At 44.0% G+C, this 17,160-nt stretch overlaps 1 protein-coding gene across 1 annotated transcript in view; it reads left to right on the top strand.

Annotated features, from left to right (window-relative positions):
* Positions 1–9,382: 9,382 nt before the first annotated feature.
* RALA (RAS like proto-oncogene A) overlaps positions 9,383–17,160 on the top strand; it is a 41,748-nt gene continuing 33,970 nt past the window's right edge. Inside the window, exon 1 of the mRNA XM_036327447.1 lies at positions 9,383–9,520. The gene's annotated coding sequence lies outside the window, so the exon portion shown is untranslated. The remainder of the gene's footprint in view (positions 9,521–17,160) is intronic.

The following is a 17,160-nucleotide window of genomic DNA, read 5'->3' as shown; positions in this document are numbered from 1 at the left end:
TGTGATCCCACTTCTAGAAATATATCCCAAGAAACCAGAAACACCAGTCAGAAAGGATATATGCACCCTATGTTCATAGCAGCACAATTTACAATAGCTAAGATTTGGAATCAGCCTAAGTGCCCATCAGCAGATGAATGGATTAAAAAACTTTGGCACATCTACACAATGGGATACTATGCTGCTGTCAAAAGGAAGGAACTCCTACCATTTGCAACAGCATGGATGGAGCTGGAGAGCATTATGCTAAGTGAAATAAGTCAGACAGAGAAAGATAAATATCACATGCTCTCACTCATTTGTGGATTATAATGAACAACATAAACTGATGAACAAAAACAGATCTAGAGACAGAGAAGCATCGATCAGATGCTCAAAAGTCAGAGGGAAGGTAGGGGAGGGTGGGGGTGAGGAGGAGAGATCAACCAAAGGACTTGTATGCACACACATAAGCATAAGCGATGGATGTGGACAATAGGGGGTGAGGGTGAGGGCAGGATTGGGGGGATGAGGGGACAATGGGAGGATAAGGACACATTTGTAATATCTTAATCAATAAAGGGAAAAATATATTTAAAAAAAGAAAATAGGGATGCAACTTACTAAGGAATCTGTTATCAACAGAAAGCTGGAATTCAAAATTTTCAGTAATTTTTCGAAGTTTATAAGACAGTAACAGAAATACCATCAATACTTTGCAAAATCTACATTATCAACTTCTTCCCAATGTGAAAATAAATTTTGTCTACTAAATGTCACCACAAATGAGATCATAATGTGAGTAAAGAAATTAATTTATGATATTTTGTGTTTAATCTGTTTTAAATATATATGTACTAGTATATACATGGCCGGGATTAAAAACTAAAACTGTTTTAAATATGTTTTTATTGATTTCAGAGACAGGGAGAAGAACACAGATAGAAACATTAATGATGAGAATCATAAATCAGATGCCTCCTGCACACCCCCTATTGGGAATCAAGCCTGCAACCCAGGCATTTGCCCTGACTGGGAATTGAACCATGACCTTCTGGTTCATGGGTCGATACTCAACTACTGGGCAACACCAGCCAGGTAAAACTGAAGCTTAAAAACAAATAAAATTAAATTAAAAAAAAAACACACAAAAAAACAATAAAAAAGAGAAACAAAAAAAGAGGGGGTAAAAAAAAAAAAGTGTGATAGCCCTAACCGGTTTGGCTCAGTGGATAGAGCATCGGTCTGCAGACTGAAGGGTCCCAGGTTCGATTCTGGTCAAGGGCATGGACCTTGGTTGCGGGCACATCCCCAGTAGGGGGTGTGTAGGAGGCAGCTGATCGATGTTTCTCTCTCATTTTCTAACTCTCTATCCCCCTCCCTTCCTCTGTAAAAAAATCAATAAAAAATATATATTTTTTAAAAGTATAATATGTGCCAAGAAAAGTACAGGGCACAAAGGGAGAAAAAAAGAAAAACACCAACAAATCTAAAACTTTTATACAACTGGGAATTTTAGAATTTTGATATCTTTATAATCTTTTTTTTTTTTAATATATTTTATTGATTTTTTACAGAGAGGAAGGGAGAGAGAGATAGAGAGTTAGAAACATCGATGGGAGAGAAACATCGATCAGCCGCCTCCTGCACATCTCCCACTGGGGATGTGCCCGCAGCCCAGGTACATGCCCTTGACCGGAATCGAACCTGGGACCCCTCAGTCCGCAGGCCAACGCTCTATCCACTGAGCCAAACCGGTTTCGGCCTTTATAATCTTTAAAACCTAACTTTTACTCATTTAACTTTCATGTTTTTTTGGACTGCCATATGTACAAAAGCAGGCACCCGTATTTTTGGAGCCAGGTGTGTGTGTGTGTGTGTGTAGTGAGGGAAACAGTAAGTGACCAGAGATGAGACTACAGAAAGAAACAGAAATTAGATTGTATTAGGCTGCACAAGACACATGAAGGAATTCAGACTAACTTGAGATTAATGGGAGTATTGAAAGAGTTTAGGCAGAGAAGATATATGATCCTATTTGCCTTCCAGAAAGATCATGATGGTTTCAGTGTGAATATTGGATTTAGAGGAGGAAAAGGCTGAACCCACTGGACCTATACTGCAGTAACCGTAAGCAGGTAATAACTTGAATTAGGGATGTAGTAGTAGAAATGGAGTGGGATGGATGATTCCGAAATATACTAAGGAGGAAGGTTTAACTGCCTGATGATTGAGTGGATACTGAGGAAAATATAGAAATTCAAGGTTAACATTTAGATTTCATGGGCATTTAATGTATGATGGCAATAGCTCAGTTTAGACATGTTGTGTTTGAGTTGGATGTCTATAAAACACCTAAGAGATACCAAGTAGGGAACTGAATATTTGGTTTTCAAGCTTAGGAGTCAGCTCATGGGTAGAAGCCATCCATGTATAGAATGCAAGAATCATAGCATAGATGAGATCATCCAAGAAGAATGTGTAGATTAGACTAGAGTGATAAGAGTCTTAGAATTCCTTGGAATGGCAATATTTAAGTAAAAACAGAAGTGTCCAAAGGACAATGATGAGTGGCCAGAAAGGAAACAAACAGTGAACTGTGTTATTACAGAAGGTAAAGAATGTTTCAGAAAGGAAGTAATGATCAACAGTTAAAATATTAAAAATTAAGACGTCATATAATAGGGATGATATTGGTGACTTTATTGAGACTAGTTTCACAGCAGTGTTGGGAATATAAGCCTGATTACAAAATGATTGAGAAGTAACTTGGAGAAGACAAAGTAGAGATGGCAAGCACAGAAAATTCTCTCAAATTTTTTATTTAATGAAAGGAAGGAAAATTTGGGCAGAAGCTAGAGGGAGGAAGAATATGTATGAGGGAAACATTTTAAACAACTGAGCATGCTAATGGCAAGGACCAGTACTCTGAGAGATTGTGTTATGGGTTGGCTCAACGAGATAGACCACCGACTCAGAATTTAAATTTAAGAGCCTTTATTAAGCTGGCCAGCTGACCACAGCCCTATCTCCCCCTCTGGGAGATTCGGAGCATGTGGCAGAGATCAAGGGTGCAGTATGATCCTTTATAGCACAACAGTGTTACCTTAGAAGTTCATGGAAAGTTCATAAGAACAAAGGGGGGGGGGGTAAACAGAGTCACACCTGGCTGGAGCATATCATAACACATTGTTTTTCTAAGACAATCTAGCAATTTTTCTTCCATGGTTCTTAACCCTGACACAATCCTCCATACGTCAGTCCCCCCTCCCAGCACATTCTGTAACATTCTGTAACCCTTCCATGCCGCAGTCCCTCACCCTAGCACAGTTGAAGAAACAATAGAAAGAGAATAATTAATGGAGCAAGGTTCTCAAGTAGACAGGAATTGAGATCCAAAATAGACTGAATGATGGCCTTCCCTTCAAAAGAATGAAGGGATGGGTATGGTTCAAAAGTTGGTTTGATCATGCTAATTAACATGCACTAGTGAAAGGGCGAGGGCTATGCCCTCCATCTTGCCCCGTACCCTCCATGTTGGGGCAGCCGCCATGTGCTCAGGAGAGTACCTTCTTCCCGGAAGCCCAGGCCCTGCTGGCCACGCCCGGGATTTCTTTAAACTAACCAATGACAATCAAGGGAAGTGCACGCCATCAATATGACTACATCCTGTGTAATGAGACACCAACTTGCGCCTGGCCAATCGGCAGGGCCCACAGTCCCCTCTCCTGCCCTTACTCCACCCTCCTATAAAACCCCCGTCCCATCAGGCTTCAGTCTCTCTCTGCCACTGGGCTCACCGTTGCATCGGTGAGTGTGGTCGGGGAGCCAAACTAGTTCGAAATGAAGGACTCTTTGCTTTTGCATCGGACTTGCTGGCTCCCTGGTGGGCCCTTGGGAATCCTGAAATCTGGGCACAACACTAGCTCATGTAATTTTTAATTCTTATAATAAACTATACAGTATAAGTATTTTAAAAGACAGGGAGTAGCCTGGGCAGTATGGCTCAGTGGTTGAGCATTGACCAATGAACTAGGAAGTCACAGTTCAATTCCAGGTGAGGGCACATGCCTGGGTTTTGGGCTTGGTCCAGTAGGGGCCTGTAGGAGGCAGCTGAGCAATGATTCTCTCTCATCATTGATGTTTCTATCTTTCCCTCTCCCTTCCTTTCTCTGAAAACAAACAAAAAAAGTTAGAGAGTAATGTAATTTGTTCAAGTGTCCTGCTTGTTAATACTATTAATACTATTTTTCTGACTCCGAGCCAAGATTTAAACTACCTATGTTGTAATGTACCCCTCAAATCTCAAGAAGTCGAATTAAAGAGTCATATTTATTGCAAATCCAGGACTATGAGGGGGCATTTCAGCTCTCCCAAATCTCATAGTGATAAGATGGCTGCAACACCAGATTTATAGGCAAAGATCACAAAGTTATTGATTACATCCCAGGGTTTGGAATGAGGAACCTGGTTCACAAAAAAGCAGTTTACAGAAGCAGAAGCAGCATGTTATCTAAATTATAGTTTTGGGTCTCTGGATCCCTGAATTGACAGAAACACATTATCTAGAGCCCTCAGGTCTGGAATGAGGAACCTGGTCAGACTTAAGCATGTTATCTAAATTACAGTTTTTGGTCTCCGGAACACTGAGTCAACAGGGACACGTTAACTGGAGCCCTCTGACCTTGGGATAATCGTGCTGTCCTTCCCAGGTAAAGGAAAATGTGCTTTCTATTTCTAAAACCAGTATGACCAAACCAATGGGATATTCATATTACAATCGATAGAGTATTTAATCGAATGGAGTGATTTATATAATTCAGAAAATTAAAATAACTTTTCTATTATTTTAGCAAGCAAATAAATACAGAAACCAAACAGCAGGGTTAAAGTTAAACTATAGTTTCTACCTGAGATGACTGCTACCATACTTCACCTAGATTTATAGAATTTCACCAAATATTCCTTATTTCAGCAGTTTTCAACCTATGGGTCGCGACCCCTTTGGCGGTCGAACAACCCTTTCACAGGGGTCACCTAAGACCATTCTGCATATCAGATATTTACATTACGATTCATAACAGTAGCAACATTACAGTTATGAAGTAGCAATGAAAATAATTTTATAGTTGGGTCACAACATGAGGAACTGTATTTAAAGGGTCAGGAGGTTGAGAACCACTGCCTTATTTTGTAAGATGCCTGGTACAAAGTCTGAAATATAGTAAATATTCAATAAATACGAGTTTAATTCTCTTTCCTTGACTAATTCCTCCTTCTGGCTTCTCAGATCTAATCTATTCTACTTACCAGATCCCTCCTGACTCTATTTTTTGGTCATTCCTCACCTGAGGATATTTTTTCATTGATCTTTAGAGAGTAGGAGAGGGAGAGAGAGAAGCATTGATGTGAGAGATAAACATCGATTGGTTGGCTCTGCAGGCACTCCCTAACCAGGGCCAGGGATTGAGCCTACAACCAAGGTTCATGCCCTTGACTGGACTCTAACCCGGGGCCCTTCAGTCTGCAGGCTGACAGTCTACTCACTGAGCCAAATTACTAGGGCCTTCCTGACTTTATAAATACTTTCTGTCTGGTCTATCCCTACCTTTACCCTTTCCCAGGACAAATTAGTTCATGTATAATAGAATTCATTTGATGAAGTACATTAAACACTAAATTAGCATTCAGCATGAAGATATGAAGGTATTCTGTGTGTGTGTATACACACAGACAACACACACAATAATACAGGAGCCACTAGATACTAGAAATTGATACTAGGTATGTGGAAAAATAATGCAACTTATAAAACTGGATAAAAATAAAATGGGTATCAATTTCCATAGAAATAGATGCTGACCAAAGGCGTATTTTCCCATACTTTGCCAAAATGTATCAAAAAACCCTTAAAAATATTGAACTGGCCAGGCGGCAGTAGCTTAGTGGTTGAGTGTCGCCCTATGAATGAGGAGGTCAAAATATTGAACTGGCCAGGCGGCAGTAGCTTAGTGGTTGAGTGTCGCCCTATGAATGAGGAGGTCATGGTTCAATTTCTGGTGGCACGTGCCTGGGTTACGAACTCAGTCCCTGATGGGAGGCATGCAGGAGGCAGCCGATCAATGGTTCTTTGTCATCATTATGTTTCTATCTCTCTCCCCCTTCCTCTCCCTCTAAAATCAATAAAAACATATTCTCAGGTGAGGATAAAAAAAGAAAGGTCATAAAGAGTTAAGTCACTTTTCTAGGATCATACAATGAACAAAACGTAAAAGGGCCTTAGCCAGTTTGGCTCAGTGAATAGAGCGTTGGCCTGTGGAATGGAAGGTCCCAGGTTTGACTCTGGTCAAGGACATAAGCGTGGGTTGCGGGCTCAATCCCCAGTAGGGGGCGTGTAGAAGGGAATCAATCAATGATTCTCTCTCATCATTGATGTTTCTGTCTCTCTCTCTCCCTCTCCTTTCCTCTCTGAAATCAAGAAAAATATATTTTAAAAAAAAAACAAAACAGAAAAGGAACTCAAGCTCAAGATCATTTACGTTAATATACCTAAATATAGGTGTCCCAAAAAACGTATACACACACTTTGAATAATTATAAAGGCAGGGTTTATAAAAAAATACATTTCCTTTTCAAAATTGTGCTATCAGCTGCTAAGGTGTGTATACATTTTTGGGGGGACACCCTGTATATTTCTACTCTAGAACAATTAAGAATAATGTACTTAAATAATCTAAGAACTGAAAGTGAGAGTTCCTCATTTTTTTGTGTTTAAAATGCTGCTCTCGCCCTGACCGGTTTGGCTCAGTGGATAGAGCGTCGGCCTGCGGACTCAAGGGTCCCAGGTTCGATTCCAGTCAAGGGCATGTACCTGGGTTGCGGGCACATCCCCAGTGGGGGGTGTGCAGGAGGCAGCTGGTCGATGATTCTCTCTCATCGATGTTTCTAGCTCTCTATCCCTCTCCCTTCCTCTCTGTAGAAGGATCGGTAAAATATATTTAAAAAAATAAAATAAAGAAATAAATAAATAAAATGCTGCTCTATAGGAATATAAAACAAGACCTAATAATCTTTGACACTGTAGCTATTATTTATAGGGCTTTTGCTATTTGTGGTTTTCTGAAGCCTCTGCTCAAAATGATCCATACTATTTCTGAGGGCTTTAAGACAGGTTAGCAAAGCTGTGAACAACCGAGACAGCTGAGACAGGCTAATGAATTTAAAGTTGTCTTTCCTTGTGTTCCCGCTGCTCACTCCTAAGGTCATCCTCCTTCTAGTTCTCCATTCAGCAGTTATTTGCACAATCTGCCATCCTCAATCCTTCATCTGTGGCCAGTTTAACTAACCTAATATCAGAGATCAAATTTAAAATATCTTTTCATTAAAATTACATTTCAATTTACCAGTTTATGATGCTATACTCTTACCGCTGTCATATTCAGTTCCCTGTAAGCCTAGCCTTTATGATCCTCAGACCGTTAAGCGTTTGGGTATTAAGTCTATAGATGGGCAGAAATCATCACATGAGGGAGGGGAGTGGTTTCAGTGTAACATTTCAGCACTTTCCCAAGAAAACATAGGAAGAAAGGAGAAGTGGTTTTGAAACTGCTCAGTGAAGTGAGACTGCCGTCTGCCTGGATGTGGTTAATACATACCTGGGGCTTTTCTAAATCCAGCCTACATCCTCCCCAGAGCCCTAGATCCATATTGCAACTGCCATTTGGCCACACCACTGCTACTTCAAACTCATCGGGTCCCAAATGGCACTCATTTGCTGCACCCCTCCCCCATCTGGCTGCCACCCTTATCTCATTTATCCTCTCCCGAAATCAAAACAGCCTCACTGCCTCATTCCTCCCCTTACCCCTCCCACCTGACCCCAGCAATCAATTACCAAAATCAGTTGATTTGGCCTCCTGAATATTTTAGGAATCTATCTTTGCATGATCACTGATACTCACATAATGATCCTTGCATCCTCGATCTCTGGTCTACAAGTTCTCTTCTTGCCCTGCTCCTCCCAACTAACCTGTCCCTCGGCCCACAGCTTGTACAAGTGCCCAGGCTCATTACTCTAGTCATTGCCTCACCATGGCAGGGAAGGTAGTTCTCATGATTTGTCTTCTGGCTGCTTCTCCAGCCTCATCTTTTTTCAGAAATTCGGGCCTGGAATGAATTCCTCAACACATTATCTGTCCCTGCGCTGCATGACTTTTCTGTTAGGATCTGGACTTGCATCCCATCCCCCATTTTTGAGCTGGGAAACCCGCATTTGACTTTAAAATCTAACTGCAGAGTTAGTGAAGTCACTTATTCTTGCTCCGTCAACCTTGATAGACCACACTTCCGATCATAATTATATGCTTTCATGTCTGCCTGCCTACCCACTGAGTGTGTCCTGCCGATCCCTGAGTTGGTACTCAGGTTGGAGGCAGGGCGCAAAGATAAGAGAAGAAATAAAAGTTAAAAAAAAAAAGAGAGAGAGGTAAGGCTCTGTAGTTACAACAAATGCTAAACAAATGATCTATTTTGAACCTGTGGCTGGATTTAAACAAAGCAACCGACTCTGGGAGCACTTCTAACAGCAACCAAACCCAAGGGTGGAGCCGCAGGGCGACCTCAGCGCCGCGCCGCCCAGCAGGGTCCCGGGGGGCAGGGGGGGGGGGGTGTGGGGGCAGGGGGCGCGAGCCCCTGGTCAAAGGCTCCAGCGTCCAGACCACCTGGGCGGGCAGCGACCTCCACGGACCAGCCGACGCGAGGCCCGGAGGCGGCCCCCGAGACCCTCCCGCCCGGGCGCTGGGCTGACCCACTTCCTAGGACTCGACCCGCGACCAGCCACGGCGCCGGCTCCGCTTCGGCAAACCCCGGCCGCCGGACGGAGAGGCCTCCATCCTCGGACGCCCCGGGAGAGGGGCTGCTCCCGAGAAGCAAGATGGCGTCCTCCGGTCTTCCCTCTTTCCCCCCAAGAACCCCCTCTTGGCCCCCATAAGAGAGAGAGACGTCGCGGCGCCGACGCAGAGATCGGGAAAGTCCCCGAGGCTGCGGCCACTCCCAGGCCCGCGGGGGGTGACTTCATCCCGTCGGGCACAGGGAGCTGGGGGTGGGGACGCCCGGCGGGCCGCGCAGCCGGGCCGCAGCCCGCAGAGGGTGGACGCCGGAGAGCCCGCGCCCCCCGCCCCCCGCCAGCTATTGTTCTCCAGCTCGGCCCCCGACACCCTCGGCTCCGCCAAAGGAGCGGAAGTCCCGCCCCATCTGGGCTGCTCCGCCCCTAGCGCCCCGGAAGTGCTCTGCGGCGGCTGCTGCAGAGCGGGCGGGAGGAGGGTGGATCTGTCGTGAGCGGGGCGTCCCTAGTCCTCCTCCTCCTCCTCCTCCGCCTCGTCCTCCCCCTGCCGCCCAGCCTCCTCCGCCACCGCCCGTCGGACGCCTCCTGCTGCTGCTCGCGGCGCAGAGCCTCCCTGACGAGGACCGAGCACTCTCGGCCGGAGCCAGCCCTGCCGCGGCTTCCGGTGCCCGTGGGGCGGCGGACTGGTTTGCGGTGCAGGTGAGCGACGCCGGTCCCGGCCGCTCGGGAGGGTGGGGGCGGCCGGGGGGCGGCGGGGGTGTGTCCGGCTGGCAGCGGGCGAGGCCGCGGCGCGGGGCCCGGCGCGGGGATTGCACATCGCGCGTTCTGCCCGGGGCGAGCCCGGGATGGAATCCGCGCGCCGTGTTCGCTCGGGGCGGCCGAGCGCGCCTCCGAGGGCGGGCGGGCGGCGGCGGCGAGGGCCCCCGCGCCCGACACCCGCTCCCAGGTCTCTCCGTCGGAAGGTCACCCCGCATTTCTGGCCCTGCGCGCGGAGGACCTTGCCTGGGCGGTGCCCGCGACCTGGGGGACCCGCCGCCGCTACCCCAGCCCCTGCGCCTCCCTCCGCTTCTGTCCCCTCCATCCCTTCCTTTCAACTCCTGGCCTGGACGAGAGCGGTTACAGGGAAGGGTTTTTTTTTTTCCAGACTGGTCGTTAGATTTTACGCACTGAACTCAATAGCCGGCTCTGGGCTCTTGCACAGGTTTGGCCCCTATTCGGGTAATTCCGTCTCTAAGACGAGGAAGAGAGTGTAATTATTTGGAGTGCAGGGTGGTCCGTCCCTACCGGCTTTCCAGAAGTGGCAGGTGTGATTGGTACGCGGGAGACTGATAGGTGTGCAAGTGGGCGGGGTCGCCGTGCGGCGTTGTTTCCAGGTTTGGGGAGAATGAAGGAGTTAACTGGCCTTTGCTCGGGAACCAGAATGTCCAGACGTGTGAGAGCTCATCCAGGTGCCATGGAGGTTGTGTGAGAACTCCAGCGCCACACCCAGCATGTCAACCTGAAAAACACCTCATTTACAAATTGTGTCTGGCGGTGATGGTAGGGGGAAGCTATAAAACATGTGTCATAGGTTAAATCCTGTCCTTAATGACAGCTTTAATCGTGTTCCGAAAACGGGGTAACAAATTTCCTTAGTGAACTCACAGTAGAAGGCATTTGCCTTAGCTTATGTTTACTGATCTGTTTAAATACGAATATCTTATTAGTTGTTTTTGTGCCTTTATTAATACAGTGTTACTATAAAATGACTAACTCTAAAACATTATTTTTAGACTTAGAATTTCTTCAAGGCAGAAGCCATGTCTTCTGTTTCCATGTGATGGGCCTACATAGACGTTATTCATTCATTTCTTCGTTGAATGAATGAAAGTCTAATTAGCTCACAGTTGCCTTCCAGGAGTCGTTTATTTTATTTGGCTAGGTTGTGTGTGTGTGTGTGTGTGTGTGTGTGTGTGTGTGTTCCAGTTTCTTAACACATACAGACTTTGCTTTGCCTGTCTGTTCTTTAGCACGGTCAAAGAACAATTCAACAAGAATCCCTCGCTCTCCTACCAAAACTCTGTCCTCCCTTGAAAGGTTAAAATTATATTTGGGGAATTGTGACTAGGCATTATAATAATTTGTATCCCAGTGTTAAAGGTTTACTACTTGAGCATGTTTGTCCAAGGTTATCAAGCAGAGATTTCCTGGTGATAGTAAGTTTAAGTTTAGAGTTGACAGCCATACCCTGTCTTAAAAAGAGGAAATTGGGAGCTGCCATTGTTGGGAAAACATGGTGCATCCTGGAATTGCTTATAGTGGCTCATTTTTCCCATGGATACATGAAATCCTATGACGTCCAGTATGACCTTGGCATAATTTACCAGTAGCCACGTTCACATTTCTTTTCAGAGATCCAGATGCTGCTCTCTAGTGTGTCTGCTGAGCGTGCAGTCATCTGCGTCCTCTATTTTGAAGCAGTTCTTCAACCCTTTTTTTGAAGGGCTTTCAGATGGAAAGAACCAATTATAGGAAAGACCCTTGCCTACCATTTGTGTGGGGGGATAATTTCTGTCTGTAGGTAGTTGGGTTATTTTCACTTTAGGAAGGTCCAAATAAAAAAGTGCTGATACCTTCTTTCCTTTCCAGATATCTGGTGGTAGTTCTGCACTGGTTTTCTAAGCTCCACTTCTAAATAAATGTACCAATATCATTTCTTGTATGTGTGTGTATCAGTGTAATACGTACTAGTAACCCTTATTAGTTGGATGGCAAGGACAATCACTTTTAAAATACTAGAATAAGAGGCTGCTAATGAGGAAAAAGATTTATGATTTTCAAGAAGTAGGGAGACAGTATATGGTTTCCATTGTTTTATAAAATGTTTTCATTTTTAGACACTAAGGAGAGGAAGGAAGCCTGCAATTTCTTACCTCATTGTCATTATCACTGTACAGTGGTCAGATTTCCCTTTTTGAATGTACCAACCCTCCTGATAATAACATTCCTCATACATTGATTGCCTGCCAAGTCCTGTGATAAGAGCTTTACTTACAATATTTCAAATCTCCACAGTACCTCTGCAAGATAGGTAGTTTTCCTACACTTTACTAAGTGAAGCTATTTGCCAGTGGCTAGGCAGCTAGCTAGTGTGTAGTAAAGTCTGAATTTTAAAGTAATGACTTCTTAAAGCTTGGGTATTGCAATTAATCCTAAGAGGCGGAGGAAAATGAGATTCAGGAAAGCAAGATACTGATCTCAGCACTTGGTTGGCTAGTGGGGCCTGGGGCTGCTAGTAACCCTGGCCAAGTGGCTGGCAGTGGCAGTGGCAGTAGCAACTCTTCTGTTTATCTCCAGTGTACCTATAAATACAGTGTTATCACCCTTTATATGTGCTGTGATAAAAAAAAAAAAAAATGGTTGGGCATTATTCATATAAGTGTCCTGGAAAAATAGAGTACATATTATGAACTCAACTATGGTGTTTGATGACTGCTTTTTCCCTCTGAAGTATTTGAAATGTGAGAGGATTTTTTGAAACCTATTTATAGTAAGCTTTCCTTGAGGCATGTTGTTTTTTCTTTCACTAAAAGAGATGGGGGAGAGGTTGTAGGGGAATGGGAAGAATGGTAAAAGAAGCAAAGGTGTACTGGGTGTATTTTTACCATTTTAGACCATATGTCATTTCCTTTTTGGTTTTAATATGGAGGCTTAAAGTGGGCTGAACTCTTGTAAGGGTCTAATTGCTATTCAGTGCTAGAAGAATTCTCTTCACTCTCTCTAAGCCTGTGCAATTTTTTGTTTTTTTTTAACAATTTTAAATGGGCTTAAGACAAATGTGTTCATCTCTTGGTTTTAAAACAAGTACATAGCTGTATGTAAAAACAGCTCATTATCTAGCCCTCATTAGTAACAATTATTTTCTTATTTCTTTTTAGCTCTAAGACACCTTATCATACTCATTAGGATTTGGTTATAATATATAAAAAGTAAAATGAAAGGTCTTAGTTTTTCAAGGACTTGTGAGTAAATTTTATAAGAGAATTTTTATCTTTGATTTAATTTTACCTTAAGGTGAAGACTTAGTTTCTCAATGTCAAGAAGGTAGTCTGTACAAGCCAAAAAAGCAAATTTCCGTAAAATATTATAATACTATTCTGAAGGGCTTTCCCAGCTAGAGTCCTATATGAGATTCAGTAGATATAACCTTTGACACAAGTAATCTCTTTGAAATGTGGGATCCAGTTTCACTGCTGAATTCACTTATTGAAGCTAAATATCAGGGTTTGACAGTGTCATCTTGAAGAATAAAACAGCAAGATTGTGAACTGACTTCTACTCCCAAATGCATTGTGAAGGTGAGGCAAAGATCCCAGGTTTTCACAAAGATCATGATTGTCGTCATCAAAACCACAGGATCTCTGCTTCTGTGTTAAGCGGTTGGATAGCCAGCATACTAGTGCCTTGAAAGTGGAGGTGCCACACCACTGAGTGATTGCAAATGCTTTAGTTGAGCTGCTCTGTCCAGATCTGCTCTGGATTTCTGCAGCAGCCTTTTAGCCTCGGGTTGCTCCCCACCACCAACCCCTCTCTCCTCCCCATTTTGTTAGAGCAATCATGATACTCCCCCGCTTAAAACCCTGTTGCAACTCCTTTTTGCCCATTAAAATAAAATCCAAACTCCTCTTATCCTCAATCACATATACAAAACCTTCAAGATCTCCTTCCTAACCTCTTTTTTTTTTCCAGGAGATTCAGTCTCAGCTTCTGGAATCCAGCATTTTCTCAGTCCTCCATTTTTCTGGAATTCTAGCCACTCCTTCCCCCCAGTCTAGTATACTTCTACTGGTCCTTCGGAACTCAGCTTAGGTTATGTCTCCAAAAATTTTATCTTGATTAGATGCTTTCTCTTAACACAATTTCTGGGGGGGAAGGGGGAGACAGACAAAAAACAACTTTCAAGACAGCTACTTGCTCTTATGTGCCATCATAAAAATCTATTATAGCTCTTATACTATGGACAGTGCCTTCATTAGCCTATTGTAAATTTTGTTAACCACAATCCACAGTAACCTCATAACTATGTACACATACACTCTTAAAAGCCTTCACAGGCCTTTATCAGAAGTTCCCAAACTCTCAGTTTATGGCAGCCTTATTATGTCAGTAAGTTTTTTATAGCATCCCTAGGTCAAAAGAAACATGTAATGGTTTTATTTCTTACATAGTTAGGTCCAAACAACTTAATATACATTTATGTCCTAACAATTTAGAAGCTGTTTGAAAAACTGATACACATAAATAACTTTTCCTTCTTGACTGCCTAGAACTCAATTGTGTGTACAAGGGTTTATTCAACCATTCTCTTGTACTTGGACATTTCAGTATTTACCAATATTTTTCTATTACAAATGATCTATAGTAATGAAAGCATAATATGCTAATTAGACCAGACGTCCTTCCGGATGAAGCCAGGGCTATGAGGGAAGCCCAGGTCCCGGGTGCTAGAAGGAAGCCCGTGCCGGCAGCTGGGGGAAGGAAGGCCTACTCTTGCACAAATTTTGTGCATCGGGCCTTTAGTGTTATAATGAAAAACTTTGCTTATATGTATTTTTGTATTGTTGGATGTGTATCTTCAAGATAAATTCCTGTATAAGATTTATTAGATACTAGAGGCCTGGTGCACAAAATTCGTGCACTGGGGGAGAGGGAGTGTCCCTCAACCCAGTCTGCACCCTCTCCAATCTGGGACCCCTGTGGCATCAGGCCTAAACTGGCAGTCGGACATCCCTCTCACAATCCGGGACTGCTGGCTCCCAACCGCTCGCCTGCCTGCCTGCCTGATCGCTCCTAACCACTTCTGCCTGCCAGCCTGATCACCCCCTAACCACTCCCCTGCCAGCCTGATCGATGCCTAACTGCTCCCCTGCCAGCTTGATCGCCCCCAACTGCCCTCCCCTGCAGGCCTGGTCCCCCCCAGCTGCCCTCCCCTGCTGGCCTGGTCGCCCCCCACTGCCCTCCCCTGCAGGCCCGTTCGCCCCCAAATGCCCTCCCCTGCAGGCCTGGTTGCCCCCAACTGCCCTCCCCTGCAGGCCTGATTCCCCCCCCCCCCCCAGCTGCCCTCCCCTGCTGGCCATCTTGTAGTGGCCATCTTTGATCACATGGGGGCGGCCATCTTGTGCAAGGGTGTGATGGGCAATTTGCATATTACCTCTTTATTATATAGGATTGCTAAATTCCTCTCCCTGTGCAGTTTACTATTTTGAGTTCCCATCAGTAGTGTGTAAGAGTGCCAGTCTCTGCACCCATGCCTTTCCCTCCCCTCTGCCCTGTTTACCCCTATTCCCTCAGGTGCATTACCTTTGCCTTTCTCTTAAGCTCCAAGGGCCCTTCTTTTGCTTCTATAACTTGTTTCCGTAGCCCATTTCTTCTACAGCTCACTTTTACTACCTCTGTAACTTTCTAAATAAACTTTCTCTTATAATTTGAGTTCCTGGTTCTGAATTCTTTCTTTGCCAAACGCAAGAACTGAGATTAATAATACATCATCTATATATTGTATTGTTTGTTCACCACCCCAAGTCAACTCTCCTTCCATCACCATTTATCCCCTCTATACCCTATACTTTTTGTGTTATAGAAAAAAGAAAGAAAGCAAAGAAAAAAAAAGAGCGCCACAGTCTCACCAACAGAGTATGTTACCACGCTTTTGAATTTCTGCCAATCTATTAGATGAGAAATGGTGTCCTGGTGTAGTTTTTTTTATTTTTTTAATATATTTTTAATTGATTTCAGAGAAGAAGGGAGAGGGAGAGAGAGATAGAAACATTAATGATGAAAGAGAATCATTGATCAGTTGCCTCCTGCCTGCCCCCTACTGGGGATCGAGCCCGCAACCTGGGCATATGCCCTTGATCGAACCCTGGACCCTTCAGTCTGCAGGCCGACACTCTAGCCACTGAGTCAAACTGGCTAAGGCTGGCCTGGTGTAGTTTTAATTTGTATTCCTCTTACTACAAGCGAACTGAACATTTTTTTGTGTGTTGAAGGGCCATTTTTTACATTTTAAAATTATTATCTGTTCATGTCTACTTTCTAATAATTTTGGGTCTTCATTTCCTCAGATTTAAAAATTTCTTTATATTTAAAAGTATTAGCCATTTAACTTTGGCATACATTGCAAATATTTGGCATTGTTTATGGTGGGGTTTTTGTTTTTGCTATGCAAAAGTTTGTTTTTGAATAGTCAAATGTGTTAATGTTAAATTTATCATATCTGGATTTTTAGTATTAGAAAGAAAGCTTTTCTCTACCAGGTCATAGAAGAATTCACCCATACTTTCTTCTAGTACTAATAGAATTTCATTTTTTCACAGTTCTCTCATCCATTTGGAGTATATTTTGGTATATGGTGTGAGGAATGCATTCAATTTTATCTTTTTTTCACAGAATTATCCAATGCCATTTATTTATTTAAAGAACTACACAAAACAACCTTTGTCATATGAAAGGTTTATATATGTAGGTGGGTGTATTTATTCTGTTGGATTATCTGACTATTCATGCACCAGTACCACACTGTTTAAATCAGAGAGGCTTTGTAAGTATGATCTAATATCTGGTAGGACTAGTCTGTCATTGTAGCTTCTTCAGTGTTTTCCATGCTATTCTTGCATGTTTTATCTTTCCCTATGAACTTGAGCATCAATTTGTGTAAATCCATTAAAAAGTTCATTGTTATTTTTATTGTGATTGTATTAAATTCATGATTGATATATTGAGCCCAACCAGCATGACTCAGTGGTTGAGCATCAACCTATGAACCAGGAGGTCAGGGCTCGATTCTCAATGAGGGCATATGCCCATGTTGCCAGCTTGATCCCCAGTCAAGGGTGTGCAGGAGGCAGACAGTCAATGATTCTCTCTCATCATTGATGTTTCGCTCTCTCTCCCTTCCTCTCTGAAGTTATTTGAAATACACACATACACACACACACACACACACACACACACGCCCCAGTGCACAGATTCATGCACATTGAAAGGAAATTAATTAGAAGGTGGCTGAAGGGGCGGGACTGGGCGAGATGGGCCTGCCACGCCCTGGAGCCAACCTCCCGCGGTCCCTCCCCGCTGGCTGTACCTGGGGCAGCGCCACCGCTCGAAAGGCATCTGCGGAGTGAGCAGGGTCCATCCAGCAGGTGGGGTCCCTCGGCCTGGCCTGTGGGGATTGGTCCAAAACCAGGGGATTGGTCCAAAACCGGCTCTCCGACATCCCCCAAGGAGTCCTGGATTGTGAGAGGGCAGTTCTCGGGTGATGCACCCTGGAATTGGGCTCCCTCCTCTCTGGTTCCCGGGTG

Source organism: Myotis myotis, unplaced genomic scaffold, assembly GCF_014108235.1.
Source record: "Myotis myotis isolate mMyoMyo1 unplaced genomic scaffold, mMyoMyo1.p scaffold_m19_p_11, whole genome shotgun sequence".
Lineage (NCBI taxonomy): Eukaryota > Metazoa > Chordata > Mammalia > Chiroptera > Vespertilionidae > Myotis > Myotis myotis.
The sequence above is the reverse complement of the archived record's forward strand: the minus strand, read 5'-3'. Positions and strand labels throughout refer to the sequence as shown.